This window comes from Pipistrellus hanaki (assembly GCF_964339955.1).
Source record: "Pipistrellus hanaki genome assembly, chromosome: 8".
Taxonomy (NCBI): Eukaryota; Metazoa; Chordata; class Mammalia; order Chiroptera; family Vespertilionidae; genus Pipistrellus; species Pipistrellus hanaki.
The window spans coordinates 45,375,887-45,385,611 of NC_140510.1; positions in this window are offsets into that span (position 1 = coordinate 45,375,887).

Consider the following 9,725-nt stretch of genomic DNA (forward strand, 5'->3'; position numbering starts at 1 on the left):
ATGTGAGTGCTGGGAAGGAGAAGAGCCAAGGTAGGAGAGGAAGGTATAAAAAGAAGGTGAAACGGGACACTGGTAACAAACAGGATCTGTTTGGCACTCTTGCCTGGCCTGGCTGTGCTTGTAGAACAGCTCTACCAGACCATCAGAAAATGGAGATTAAGCAATCAAGAGGTAGACTTTTTATTTTCAGGACAGCTCAGCATTTAATAATAGGTCTGGGTTATGAAGATTTAAGGTTTTCCTAGGTTAGTCTTCATATCAAGTTCTTCAAGTGTTGTTTTTTACATTCCTATCATGGTAGGATGGTGACTGTACTTTGTAAAATGTGAGTTTTAGTTGACAGACTTCCCTGAGTTTCTGGGTTCAATGGTACAAAATATAGTTTTAAAGGCCTTAAAGGTCATTTAGTTAAGGGATTCCTGGCCTTCCTGTGTATTGGATCCTTTAACAGACAAATCCTCTATACTAATAAAAGGGTAATATGCTAATTAGACCTGGAGACCTTCCAAATGTCCTTCCAGACAAAGCCATGGTGGCGGGACCAACGCAGAGGCAGTTAGGGGTGATCAGGCCAAGAAGGGAGGGCAGTTGGGGGCAAGAAGGCTGGCAGGGGAGGCAGTTGGAGGTGAGCAGGCCAGCAGGTGAACAGTTAGGAGCCAGCAGTCCCAGATTGTGAGAGGTATGTCCGATCCCAGATTGGAGAGGGTGCAGGCTAGGGTGAGGGACACTCCTTCCCCCTCCTCCCCAACGTGCATGAATTTCATGCACCAGGCCACTAATCTTACCTAATGATAGAGAATGTATAAATTGACCATACCTCCACTACTCCCACAGCCAGTCAGTGAGTAGGCAAATTAAACCAACAAAGATTGTGGTTAATTTGCATACATACCTGGTCCTGGGAACCTCTTTGGCACCCAGGTTACTCCCAGCCGGCCACCAGAGGGATAAGAGGGCCCCCTTCCCAAACCCAAAGCTTCAGGCAGAGGCTTTAAGCTAGATTGGAGGTTTTAGGCTTGGGCAGGGCAGAGCCTGGGATTGGAGGGAAGGGGGAAAAAATCAATGGAAACATATCCTCAGATGAGGATAAAAAGAAAAATAAAGAAAGAATGTCATATCCTATGAAAGGCACATCTTGAAAATGCCTAAAGAAACTTGTCATTTTTTCATGGTGAAGGGACTGGAGTCCATGTTGATAAAAATACCTTGGCAGCTGCAGTGACTGGTAGTGGCTGCAGCAGCGGGGTGATGGGGCTGGCTCCTTCCCCTGATCAGCCCAGTCACCTCCCGCAAAGGGAGGCCAGGCTGCAGCTTAGGTACGCTCCCAACAGGAATCAGGCCTAAGTCATCAGTAGGACATCCCCTGAGGGACATCCCGTCACAGATGAGCAAACTGCAGCCCACTTTTTGGCCCCTATAGATTGTCTAATTACACAGCAAGCTGACAGTATGTGAGAGGGGGCAGGCTGGGCTGAGGGACCCCTCCCCAGTGCACAAAATTTGTGCACCAGCCCCTAGTATATAATAAAAGTCTAATATGCTAAGTGTCCTGCCGTCCAGTCATCTGTTCAACCAATCAAAGTGTAATATGCTAATGATATGCTAAGGCTGCTCAACTGCTTGCTATGACATGTAGTGACCACCAGGGGGCAGACACTCCAACTGGTAAATTAGCTTGCTGCTGGGGTCTGATCGATCAGGACTGAGCAATACGGGCCAGCACACCCTGGAGCCCTCCCTCAGTTCCTCCCCAGCTGGCCAACCTCCTGTATCCCTCCCTGGCCCTGATCATGAACCGGTGGGGTCCCTCGACCTGGCTGGTGCCCTCTCACACATAATCCGGGCTGAGGGACCCCCTACCCCGAGTGCACAAATTTCTTGCACTGGGCCTCTAGTATTTCAATAAAAAGGAGGAAAAAAGACTAATAAGGCCTATGGATCTCTCCTCCAAATATTGTTTTAAAACATATTAAATAAAATAAAATTAAAAAAGGACTACAAAGGAAACCAATTCCATTGAAAAGGAGTTATCAAAATTTAAGAAAACAAATTTGTGATATAATAGTATATATGCTTCATTACTGATGCCTTGAGATCTAGCTGCAGGTTTAATAACTGCTGCTCTGAAGGAGCACTGAGCATAAAAGGTAAGTTGAGATATCCACAACTCTTAATGGGAGAAGAAAATATCAGTGATTTTGTACTGATGACAAAGTCATTGCCACTGCAATACCAGTGAGGCTGGTGTTTACAGTTTAAGAAATTGCTAAATTTCAATTCTAACTTAATGAAAATAAAGGTGCAATTGTCTTCCATTTCAGGTTCTATCCACAGACACCAGGTTAATAACCCTGATCTAGCATGAAGCTATCCTGTCACAGATTAGCAAACTGCAGCCCACTTTTTGGCCCCTATAAACTGTCCGATTACACAGCAAGCTGACAGCAGCTTGAAGGCTTAGAACCATGCATTTCCTTATTTCAAACGGCTTCTTGTTGACCGGAATCCCAAAGATCTAGGTTTGGAGGCAATATATAAATAAATAAATAAATAAATAAATAAGCCAAGCTAAATTATTTTGGAACAAAAGTAAAATTTGGACTTATCCTATTTTGGTGTTCTCTTTAAAAAGAGCTTTTACCTGCTAATAGAAATGACAACTAAGGCTTCTTGAGACCCAGTGAGGTCTGTGTAAGCCTCTTGCAAATAAAATTTATTTAGATAAATATTTGACCAATTAAAAGAAATTCTCCGGTTTATTTTCAGACTTCTTTTTGGGGCATGCACGATTCCTTCCTCTATTTATATACATAAAAGCCTAAGTAACCAAACAACCGGTTGACCGATCGCTATGATGCACACTGACCACCAAGGGGCAGATGCTCAATGCAGAAGCTGCCCCCTGATGGTCAGTGCGCTCCCACAGCTGGCTGCCGCAGTCTCCAGCGAGCTGAGCAGCAGCAGTAGCAGCAGCAGCAGCAGCAGCGGGGTGGGGGTGAGCAGGAGGGGCATTGGTCTACCAGTTTCAGCCCAATCCCTGCAAGTCACGCTGAGGGACCCCACTGGTGCAGGAATCCGTATTTCAATAAAATCTTGAGGTCCATGAGCCAACATTTTGGAAATGTATTTCTGAGGCATTCTGCCTATAAATGCCCTTTAAAGATATGCATCAGTGTCCAGGAGAACTGTAATTAGCGCACTTAGTCCTGCTGTTACAAAGCCAAAGAAGCATCCAATAAAAGTTTTTCAAAGGTAAGTGATGTTTTTGACTACTCACTAATTACAGTGTAGTCCAGTTCTTCACATGCTATCGTGTTCCATCCAAACATCTCAGTGTACTTATAAAATCTGGTTTACATGGAAAAAAGCTCGGTTATGAGAAAAGTGTCCAGAGCACTCCTTCTCTGCTAATTCTTTAACTTTTTCTCGTCGGTCACAGATGTGTTACATTAAAGGCCTTGCCTATGCCAATAATAATTACTAGTACAGGCTCTTAACTATATTTTCTTTTCCCCCTCTGTATTTGGGGTCCTTTGGCTTGGGGAAACCGCTCCTTTTAGAGTTGACTAATTCCTAGCGGTAACAATCTGTCTGCCAGGGTACCTTTGATATGCAGCACAACCAAATCTGAGTCCATTCCCTCCCACACCCTGTCTTCTTCTTCTTCTTTTTTTTTTAATATTTTTTTATTTTTTTATTTTTTTGTATTGATTTCAAAAAGGAAGGGAAAAGGAGAGATAGAAACATCAAGGATGAGAGAGATCATTGATCAGCTGCCTTCTTCATGCCCCCTACTGGGGATCAAGCCTGCAACTCAGACATGTGCCCTTGACTGGAATTGAACCCAGGACCCTTCAGTCCACAGGCTGATGCTCTATCCACTGAGCCAAACCAGCTAGGGCCCTGTCTCCTTTTATGAGACCTCTACAGTCTGGGACACCATCCCCTGTCCTGCAGGGCCAGGTACCAGGCAATGTGGACCACCCCTAGAACCCGGAGCCCTCTGGAATTATTAAAATATCCAACTATAAGCTTGCTTTGATTGCTTACCTTGCATCTCTCATGCCTTCCCCAAAAAACTACAGGAAAGGCTCCTGCCGGGAGTTCCCTCACTCCTTGCCTGATCCTCTTGCTGCCGACCTTCCCCGAGTGGCAGTGTGTGGTGATCCCTGCCTCCTGTTTCTAGGGGACGTGAATACTAAAAAAATAACTTCTTCTTTCATGGCAAGCATTTTCGTGTCTGTGTGTCATCCAAACCAGCCCCAAACAAATTCCAGCACATATCACTAGTAAGAACATAGGCCTGGAAGAAGATCAGCAAATAAGACAGACCAAATTCTCACCCTGAAGGAGCTTGTATTTGAATCTAGGATGCTAACCTAAGAATAAAAAGCAGATGTGAGAGGCAACAAACGTTTATTTGAGATCACAGAATTGCCGGTCAGGGGCACAGATTCAGGCAGAAACCCAAGTTGTGTCCCAATGACAGGGTGAAGGCAAGGATGTTTTGTTTTTTAATTTGAAAAGGAGGGGAAATAATTACACAAATAGGAGAAAAGAATTTGTATTGGTGGCAAAATGAGTTCTTCTTTAGCTATGCCTAGCTGATTCCTGGCTTTAGCTTCGGAAAGAGTGTGCCAAACCGTCAGGCCTGTGGTCACAATGCCTGCTCCCCTGTTAGTTTTAAAATATATATATATATATATATATATATATATATATATATATATATATATATATATATATATATATATTATTGATTTTTTACAGAGAGGAAAGGAGAGAGATAGCTAGAAACATCGATAAGAGAGTAACATCGACCAGCTGCCTCTTGCACACCCCCTACCGGGGATGTGCCCGCAACCAAGGTACATGCCCTTGAACAGAATCGAACCCTGGACCCTTCAGTCCGCAGATAGTTTTACAGACAGCTGTTGGGAAGACAATGTTGGTGTGTCCCTGTCCAAAGGTTTATTTTGCCCAGCACAAGCATTCCAAAGGTTCAAGGAGCAAGATGTGCAAGCAGGTCTTGTATGGCTGCTCTGGCTCTTTTTATAAAAATGGCTCCACTAACGCCAACTTTTCAGAGGGGTTTATAAGTTTGCGTGGGGATAAGGACTCTAAAACAAATAGAAGCTAGATGTAACCAAACCCCATTCTTTTTTCCCCCTCACTTGGTTATTTCCTACTAAGCTATGGCGATCCATAGAGATGAGAAGTGGGGAATCATGGAACGTACTTCTTTTCTCTTTTTCCTGGATAAAAACCAGACTCTGTCTGGACTGGATTGCAGCAATTTGGCTGCAAGGGTAGGGAAGGGAGGGGATCACTGCAATTCTGTCTTACCAGAGAATCAGGAAGCTACAAGACGATTAGGAAGAGTTAGCAGTGGCTTGCCTAAGTGCGTCCTGCCTCACCAGTTATCCCCAAACCCAACTGAAACAGGATGATAATGGAAGCAATTTGAGAAAATTATGTGAGGTAGTGCCCTCGGTGGTCCCAGAGGAACAGACCCAAGGATGCCCCTGCTTCCCGCCTCCAACCACCCTCTACCCACTTTCCCCGTCACCACCTTCGGATCCACCTCAGCTACCTCAGCCTCCAAGACCAGCCAACACACCGTTGTTGTTTTTCTACCTTAACTCCTTATTGCCCAACAACCATGAGCTCCCAAGTTCGTCACCATCATTCCACCCAAGTGGAGGCTGCTATCAACCCCCTGGCCGGCCTGCATCCGCGGGCCTCCTGCACCCACCTCTCTCTGGTCTTCTATTTCTACTGCACAGCTATGGCTCTGGAGAGCGAGGGCCCTTTCTGCGAGTTGGCAGAGAAGCGTGAGGGCACTGGCTTCTCTTAAAGTTACAAATCCAGCGTGGTGGCCACATTTTCTTCAGGAAGTGCTGAAGCCTTCCCAAGACAAGTGGGGTGAAACTCGGGATGCCATGGAAGCTCCCCTGGCCTGGAGAGGACCCTGAACCAGGCCCTTTGGGATCCGCAGACCTCAGCTCTGTGACTTCCTGGAGAACCACTTCCCGGGTGAGGAGGTGAAACTCATCAAGAAGATGGGCGGCACCTGACTCACCTCCACAGGCTGTCAGCCCCCAGGCTGGGCTGGACGAGTATCTCTTCAAAAGGCTCACCTTCGCTGGGACCGGTTTGGCTCAGTGGATAGAGCGTCGGCCTGCGGACTGAAGGGTCCCGGGTTCGATTCCGGTCAGGGGCATGTACCTTGGTTGCGGGCACATCCCCAGTGGGGGGTTTGCAGGAGGCAGCTGGTCGATGTTTCTCTCTCATCGAAGTTTCTAACTCTCTGTCCCTCTCAATTCCTCTCTGTGTAAAATCAATAAAATATATTTAAAAAAAAAAAAAAAAAAAGGCTCACCTTCAAGCAGGACTAAGAGCCTTTGGAGCCCAGAGGCCTTTGACAGGCCCCTCTGCATTCCCCGGGTGTCTTTGCCTGAGTCTCTCACCAAAACCATTAGCCATTCTTTGACTACCTTGTAGCCCTCTCCCTTGCATTGAACCAAATAGAAACAAAATAAAGTTTCTTTGCAGAGAAAAAAAAAATTAAATGAAGGGTCAGGTAGATCTTACAAAGCACTGCAGTATGGAAGGAATAGAAGTAAAGCCTTGGTCTGACCTATTCTCACCCCACACCCTCCTCCATGCGTGATGAGGAAAGAGCTGTACTGAGCTGGGTGTTTTGCTTGGCTACCTCCGAAGGTGCTTTCCTCACTCCCCATGTCCTTCCCAGAATCCTCTTCTTGGGTCTGCTTCCCAGTCTGTGTGCTACTTTGCTCCCTGAGGGAAAGAGATACTTCTTGCCTCCTTCCAAACTGGATTTCCTTGGGCTGAGGCCAGATTCAAGCGGAACCTTTCCTTGCTTCAGCCTTGCTCTCTCGGGCTAAAAGGACTCTGAGATAGGGAGGGGGTAGGGGCTGCTTCCACAGCTGGTCTGCACACAGCGGGTCTGAGGTCCCTCTCCTCACCAGCCCCCTCGGAGCAGAAGCACCTCAGCAACGCAGACATTTGTTCCGAAGACAACACAGCCTAGCCTCACAAGAGGAGTGTGTGTTCCTCCCATTAACATCAGTTTGACTGTGCTCTTCTCAAAGCCGGAACCCTCCCTTTATTTTGCTAAGTGGACTTGGCCCATGACACGGGCTTGGCTTATGTCATGAGTCACAGTGTCGGCTGTGAGTTCTTTTACTTTTAACATCTGGGATCAGCTGTAAGCTGCTTTATTTCAGTCATCCAGGACAGCTTTCTGATCCCCAAACCTCTGTCTGCCGGAAGGGAGGGTAGGAAGATGTGTGACCTCCTTTCACAGTGTGTCCTCAGAAGGCGCGTAGACAATTAGGGGAAGCTGGCGAAACAGCATTAGGCAAGAGTATTTTTCCGCTTGTCTCTGTCAGGGTCTTGCAGGAAACAGCTGTTGCAAACACAGAGCGTTTAATCAAGGGACTATTTACAGAGATGCAAACAGACTTAAGAGGACCTGACCAGGGAGGGTGAAGACCCGGGACAAGCAAGGACAGGGGGCCAATATCTCACACGGGCCTGGAGAAGCAAGGGCTCATAGGGTTACTGGCACCGAGGAAGGCAATGAAAGGTGGGGAATGGAGGGACAACCAACACAGTCAACATTTGAAAGTTTAAAAAAAAAATGGCTCACTTATCCCACAGAGTAAACTACTACATATAACTTATACTTTACATTAGAATCCTGGACTTCTGCCCTAACCGGTTTGGCTCAGTGGATAGAGCGTCAGCCTGTGGACTTGGGGGTCCCAGGTTCGATTCCGGTCAAGGGCATGTACTTTGGTTGTGGGCACATACCCAGTGGGGACGGTGCAGGAGGCAGCTGATCGATATTTCTCTCTCATTGATGTTTCTAACTCTCTATCCCTCTCCCTTCCTCTCTATAAAAAAAATCAATAAAATATATTATTTAAAAAAAAGAATACTAGAGTTCTGTGTGCACCAAAAGAAATGCAACATTACTGTGTGGACAAGGAATAAATGGATGGCATACAGGGCAACTGGTTCCAATTCTCATGATGGGTGGAGTGTGGCTTTTCTTTCCCCACGTCTTCGCACCTTATCTCCTCACTCTGCGTTCAATGACTACACCAGGGGCAATAAAAATCTGTGTCAGCAAGTCCGTGTTTCCAGAATCTCGGGTTTTTAGGAAAGCTAAATGCCCCGCCCACACACCCCATCCTCCCTACACACACGTATCGGTATCCCTTGGATAGCATGGCTGACAAGTCTCTCTAAGTACTTTGTAACAAACTGTTCACCATCTCCTGTGGGAAGCATTTTAACTGAACAACTCTTTTAGAAGGTTGTTAACATTATGATAATATTTAGTGAAATTTTTTTTCTGTTTCAAGTGACAAGTTTCATCAAAGTTAGGTCCGAAAAGGACAATTTAAAAATTTAACTTCTCTCAGTTTAGCTTGTAACTTCCAGATAATTCAACACCATCTGTGCCGTCTGGCCATGCTTCCATTAAATGGAATTCTTATTTGCTGCTGCTGCTGCTGCTGCTGCTGCAGAGCAAAATCAACTTAAGATTGAAGTGAAGGTGTTGGGTCAAGGGGATGAGGAAGTTAAGTCAGGACAAGGAGTAGATACTTGTGGAGAAAAGAATAAGGATACAATGATGGAGGGAGCGGTTATAGGGTTAAACCTCGGACTGACCTGCAAAGTCGCCAACAAGTCCCAGCTTGGAGGGCACTGTCCTCTAAGCATCATTAAGCTTGATCTTCTAACTGCTCCCTAGATCTTTCCTGGGTAGCTAGTGGGCTGTGGGAGGGGCTGCCAAAACAAGTGAAACTTATAAGAACATTGTAAATTACCTTGTTTGCCCCTGACTATAAATAAAGCATCAGCTTTGCAGTCTGGATGTGTTCTGTGGCCTCAGCCAGGCACAGAAGTTCCACCTAGACCTGTCTTATTCTCTTGTCTGTCTTTTTCTTCATCCTTCACCCGCCCTCCCTCAGGCTTGCCAAACCCTTGGCTGTGCTGGCCTGGCCCACAATGACATTATTGTTAAAAAATTCTAGTTATGTCCTGGCGGGTGTGGCTTAGTTGGTTGTCCCTTGCACCAGGAGGTTGCCTGTTCAATTCCCAGTAGGGGGTCTGCAGGAGGCAGTCAACTGATGTTGTGTTCTCACATGTTTTTCTCTCCCTCTTCCTTCCTCTCTCTCTCAAAATCAATAAACTCTTCCTTAACCAATTTTCTACTAAGTGTTCCAAAAGGAGATAAACAGCATGAAATTAACCAAAATATTTGAAGGACTCAGGAACCAAAAATGTGTGTGTGTGTGTGTGGCGGGGGGGGGGGGGGGGGGGGGGGGGGGGGGGAGACAGATGGGAAGATTCAGTGAATTTTGTTTATTCCTACAGATTTACTCTTACCTTTCTCCACTCTGTTGTGTTCCCTAAGGGGCTGGCCTATTGGACTAATCATTACAGATAAAAATAAGCAATGATCTTTGATGTCTTAAACTCCCCTCTGGCTTCTGACTAAGGGAAACTCCTCAGACTGGGCAGGAGATTGGAGGGGAGGAGAGTAAGGCTGGACTATTTCTGCCTCCCATTCTTCCTCTCTGTGGAGTTCCTGCGGGATAGTGCCTCAACTCAAGGCCATAGCCCTAATCAGATTGCCTCTTCTATCCAGTTGTATCTCCCTGGATTTCAGTGGCTCTCTCCCCCTC